Source organism: Palaemon carinicauda, chromosome 28 (assembly GCF_036898095.1).
Source record: "Palaemon carinicauda isolate YSFRI2023 chromosome 28, ASM3689809v2, whole genome shotgun sequence".
NCBI lineage: Eukaryota > Metazoa > Arthropoda > Malacostraca > Decapoda > Palaemonidae > Palaemon > Palaemon carinicauda.
In genome coordinates, this window is record NC_090752.1 from 57,695,575 (window position 1) to 57,701,988 (window position 6,414).

Genomic DNA, 6,414 nt, shown 5'->3' on the forward strand with positions numbered 1-6,414 from the left:
TGTCCGACGTTAACTTTGGCGAAGCTCTCTCTCTCTCTCTCTCTCTCTCTCTCTCTCTCTCTCTCTCTCTCTCTCTCTCTCTCTCTCTCTTTATTATTTATATATATATATATATATATATATATATATATATATATATATATATATATATGAATACTCAGTGACACATATGTACATACATACACACACAAACACACCCACACACACACTCACACACACATATATATATATATGTATATATATATATATACATACGCAGACGTATATATATATATATATATATATATATATATATATATATATATATATACAGTATATATATATATATATATATATATATATATATATATATATATATATTGATTTATAAAAAATATACATACACTATAAAATAATGAAGACACTCAAGAGACCTCTCTAACAAAGTTGATACCAAAGACCTTCAAACCAAAAATAACATTAAATTCCTGAGAGAGAGAGAGAGAGAGAGAGAGAGAGAGAGAGAGAGAGAGAGAGAGAGAGAGAGAGAGAGAGAGAAACGTCACTGTCCCATTCATACTTGATCTACCTTACTGAGGATGATCAACTCTGAGGTTTCCCCGTGAGAACTTTGAGGTTTAACGAGAGGTTCAGGAACAATGAACTGGAACATTCTTCTGTGGACAAACTGTTATTAAAGAATAATAAAATAAGAATAAGAAATTGGGTTTTTTTTTTTTTTTTTTTTTTTGCCCTTTTCTAATAGATTATTAATAAGGAGGGCGTGGTTGACGTGCTTCAACTTTATATTACCCAAATGACTGTAAGACTTCTCCATGCACTGCTGAAATCTTCATTCTTTATCGCTTATTATCTATTACCATCATCTTCCTTCAACATTCACGAGTCGCTATATCTTGTATATTTTCCCCCCAGCAAAGTCCCCGAACAAGACACAGAGGAGCAGAGAGAGCTGGGGACGAGGGAGAAGGGGATTCCCTGGGGATACCCAGGACAGGGAAGGAGGAGATGCAATAATAACTGGCGGGACCGGAGCCAGATGGCAGCACCGTCAGCCTGCCACCTTCCTCCTCCGGCCTCCCCGGTAAAACCAGCTCCTTTATCTTTTCCTTGAAATAACTACAGCGGCAGCCGGCAGGAAGTTAATCGGCTGATATAATTTTTAAGGCATCCTCTTATTGCTTCCCTTTCTCTGCCGAATAGACCAATTACCACCCTCGTAAAGAAAATGCGTCTATCTTCGTCTTTCGCGGAGGATTCTCCAAGACGAAGGCTGGGCTGGAGTCTGCTGGGAGGAAGGGAGGAAGGGAGGGAGGGAGGAAGGGAGGACCTAGGAGGAAGACACCTCCTGGGAATGGTACAGAGGATGGGGGAGGGGAGTAAAATAGTCCAATCTCCTAAGATGTCCTCAGTACGGTGTGCCTCGTGCGTATCACACTTACCCTAAGGCAATAAATTTCCGGGTAGACATCAGTAAAAGTCGACTCCATCAGGTTATACCAGAAAGTCTTTCAAGCAAGCAAACACTCTTTGTATGATTGCGTACTCGCATATGCCACAAGGAAATACAAACTTGCTGTACTCTACTCCCCGACGGCCTGTGCATTCAGACATTGTACTCTGTAATGCGTGAAAATACAAGCATAATTATTTCTGGAAATTCCCTCACAGATATGTATGTTTATAAACATGAGTGCATGTTTATGTAAATATCGAATGGCAATGCATCTATAATAAACTTTGAATGGTTTTGCAAAGGACGAGACGAGAGAGAGAGAGAGAGAGAGAGAGAGAGAATTTACGTCGATAAGGAGTGACAATTGAACGAATGCATGGCTGTGCACCTACTGGCCAAAGCATGAAACTTCAGTAGTAGCGTTCTGCTAGACTGGGGTTCGAGACGCGCTCAAGCTCGATAGTTTCTTGTAGTGTCTGCAACCTCACCATCCCCTTTGAGTTAAAGGATGCAGGATTTGGCTCTCCCAGGTCATACCTTGAGTGGAGAGGGGGTTTGGGTGCTGATCATATGTATATGGTCAATGTCTAGGGTACTGTCACTTGCTCCTGCCATTCATTCATGGGTGACCTTTAAGACTTTAAACCTGATTTTTAAGACGCCAACTGCCCTAACTGGGAAAACAGTCCAACGAGGAAAATAAAAGGCTCAGTCAAGACTATCCTATAAAACGGTTAACAAGAAATTGAAATTAACAATTTTGAATCAACATATAACAGATGAACAAAGAAATTAGACTTTTCAAGGTAGTGGGTTGGCTATGCACCAGCCACCCACTTAGTTACTACCACTAAAGATATTGGGTCCTTTAACTGGCCACATAGTACAACACAGACCACTCTCTGGTTACGACTAGTTTTTCCTTTGCCCACACACACACATACACACCTTTCTTCTAAACTCAATTGGGTGACTTCTCTAATTGTTTAGTGTTGCGATGATCGCCAGATTGGGGTTGGAGTTCCGCTCAAACTCGTTAGTTACTTTACTCCTGCAACCTCACCATCTCTCCCCTGAAGCTCCATCTTCTCCTGCACCTACCCACCTTACTTAACAGCTCCCCACCTAACCCAGAAGCAATCCACATAACCCAGAAGCTCCCAACCTAACCTAACACCTCCCCACCTAACTCAGCACAGCCCCACCTAACACAGAAACTCTCCACCTAACCCAGTTGCTCTCCACCTAACCCAGCAGCTTCCCACCTAACCCAGCACCTCCTCACCTAACCCAGAAGCTCTCCACCTAACCCAATGGCTCCCTACCTAACTCAGTAGCTCCCAAGCTAACACAGCACCTCCCCACCTAACCTAAGAACTCCCCACCTAACCCAGTTGCTCCCAACCTAACCTAAAAGCTCCTCACCTCACGCAGTAGCTCTCCATCTAACCTGGCGCTTCCCCAACTAACCCGGAACCTTCCCACCTAACCCAGTTGCTCGCAACCCAACCTAAAAGCTTCTCACCTAACGCAGCAGCTCTCCATCTAAGCTAGCGCCTCCCCAACTAACCCGGAACCTTCCCACCTAACCCAGTTGTTCCCAACCTAACCTATCAGCTCTCCATCTAACCCAGCAGCTCCCCAGCTAACACAGCACCTCCCCACCTACCCCCAAGACCTGCCCACCTAACCCAGTTACTCCCCACCTAACCCAATACCTCCTCACCTAACCCAGCACCTCCCGCCTAACCCAAGCCCTCCCCACTTGACCCAGGACCTCCACACCTAACCCAATTGCTCCCAACCTAGTCTAGCACCTTCCCACCTTACCAAGCGGCTCCCCACTTAACCAAGCACGCCCCCACCTAACCGAACACCTCCCCATCTAGCTCTCTACCTAACTCAGTCGCTCCCCACCTAACCCAGCAGCTCCCAACCTAACCTATCACTTCCCCACCTGACCCAACACCTCCCAACCTAACCCAGAACCTCCCCAGTTAACCCGCAACCTCCCCACTTAACCCAGGAGCTCCCCACCTATTCCAGTTGCTCCCAACCTAGCCTAGCACCTTCCCACCTACCCTAGTAGCTCCCCACCTAACCAAGCACGCCCCCACCTAACCCAGCACCTCCCCATCTAGCTCTCTACCTAACTCAGTTGCTCCCCACCTAACCCAGCAGCTCCCAACCTAACCTAGCAACTCCCCACCTAACCCAGTGGCTACCGACCTAACCCAGCACCTTCCCACCTAACCCAGTGACTCCACACCTAATCCAGCCCCTCCCCCTCTAACCCAACACCCCCCCCCCCACCTAAACCAGCACCCCGCCACCTAACCCAGTACCTCCCCACCTAAACCAGCACCTCGCCACCTAACCCAGCACCTCCCCACCTATCCCAGAAGCTCTCACCTAACCCAGGAGCACCCAGCCTAACCTAGCACCTCCCCACCTAACCCAGAACCTCCCGACCTAACCCAGCACCTTCCCACCTAACCCAAAAGCTATCCACCTAACCCAGTGGCTCCACACCTAATCCAGCACCTCTCCACCTAACCAAGCAACACCCCCCCCCCAACCAGCACCTCACCACCTAACCCAGCACCTACCCACTGAAACCAGCAGCTCCCCACCTAATCAAGCACCTCCACACCTAACCCAGCACCTCCCCACCTAACCCAGAAGATCTCCACCTAACCCAGTGGCTCCCAACCTTACCTAGCAACTCCTCACCAAACCCAGCATCTCTCCACCTACCCCAGCAGCTCACCAACTAACCCTGATCCTTCCCCCCTAACCCAGGACCTCCTCACCTGACCTAGTTATCCCAATCTAACCCAGCACCTCTCCACCTCACCCAAGACATCCCCACCTAACCCAGTTGCTCCCAACCTAACATAGCAACTCCTCACTTAACCCAGCAGCTGTCCACATAAACAGCAGCTCACCAGCTACCCCAGAACATTCCCAACTAACCCAGGAACTCCCCACCTAAACCAGCACCTCCCCGCCTAACCCAGGACCTGCCCCATCTAACCCAGAAGCTCTCCACCTAACCCGGTGGCTCCCAACATAATCTATCAGCTCTCCACCTAACCCAGCAGCTCCCCAACTAACACAGAACCTCCCCACCTAACCAAGCAATGCCCCCCACCTAAACCAGCACCTCACCACCTAACCCAGCACCTCACCACCTAGACCAGCAACCCCCCCTCCACCTAAACCAGCACCTCACCACCTAACCCAGCACCTCCCCACCTAACCCAGAAGCTCTCCACCTAACCCAGTGGCTCCCAACCTTACCTAGCAACTCCTCACTAAACCCAGGATCTCTCCACCTAACCCAGCAGCTCCCCAACTAACCCTGATCCTTCCCCCCTAACCCAGGACCTCCTCACCTGACCCAGTTATTCCAATCTAACCCAGCACCTCCCCACCTCACCCAATAAATCCCCACCTAACCCAGTTGCTCCCAACCTAACATAGCAACTCCTCACCTAACTCAGCAGCTGTCCACATAAAACAGCAGCTCACCAGCTACCCCAGAACCTTCCCACCTAAACCAGCACCTCCCCACCTAACCCAGGACCTCCCCCATCTAACCCAGAAGCTCTCCACCTAACCCGGTGGCTCCCAACCTAACCTACCAGCTCTCCACCTAACCCAGCAGCTCCCTAACTAACACAGAACCTCCCCACCTAACCCAGGACCTCCCCACCTAAACCAGCACCTCCCCACGTAACCCATCAGCTCCCCACCTAAACCAAAATCTCCCCACCTAACCCAGCACCTCCCCCAACTAACCCAGAAGCTCTCCACCAAACCCGGTGGCTCCCAAGCTAACCTACCAGCTCTCCACCTAACCCAGCAGCTGCCAAACTAACAAAGAACCTCCCCACCTAACCCAGTTCCTCCCAACCTAACCTAGCACTTCCCCACCTAACCCAGCAGCTCTCCACCTACCACTGCACTTACGGCCTCATTCCCCTCCCCTCCTAACACTGCAGTTCCAACCACATCCCTGCACTTCCCCACCATTCCCCAGCTCCTCCCTCACCTTTTCCTCACGAAAACTCCGAGATCCATTAGGCGTACTTCTCGCATTTGATCAAGGTTTTAATGAGATTATTTTTCTTTGCGAACAAACATTAGGCCTAATAAACTAGGGCTTCTGGTGCAATGAGAGAGAGAGAGAGAGAGAGAGAGAGAGAGAGATGCTTCGGCAAATTCAGAACGTTGGGTAAGCTGATCCACCTCTCCATATATATATATATATATATATATAAACAAATGCAGCCGTTTCTAGTGTACTGCAAGACACAAGTCGCAGATATGTTCATATTTATGTCTGGGGTTTGGCCCATTACCATGCTAGCCAACTACAGATTGGTGATGGTAGGAGACTTTTGTCTGATCCTTCTCTGTAAAACGAATCTAGTATGGTTGGCCTTGACTAGTGCAACTTTGCTGGTCATGGCGATATGCAAACCCTTCTACCACGTTAAGGTATCCCACTAAGAAAGGGTATACACACATATATACATATATATATATATATACATATATAATATATATAGTATACATTAGCTACCTTAGTTATGTACCAGGTAGCTAATCAACTATGGTGGATCATGACTACAAAAGATTAATTTATAATTAAAATTACAAAAGGTTGGATAAATTAACATAAAAAAAAAGAAAAATGGGTTCTAAATGAAATTAAATAAATTTCATATAATTACATCACAATAATTCTATGACCTCTTTAAAAAAGGCATATATAAGTGACCTATTGCGTCATCCTTATCATGAACTGATAAGAAAATAAAACTTTTCCTTTTCTAGAGTACGATTTTGATCATGATGAAACTAAAGGGCGTAACGTAGAGGAGGATTGATCATTTAAGAAAGGTCCCCAGAGAGAGAGAGAGAGAGAGAGAGAGAGAGTTACAGGGATT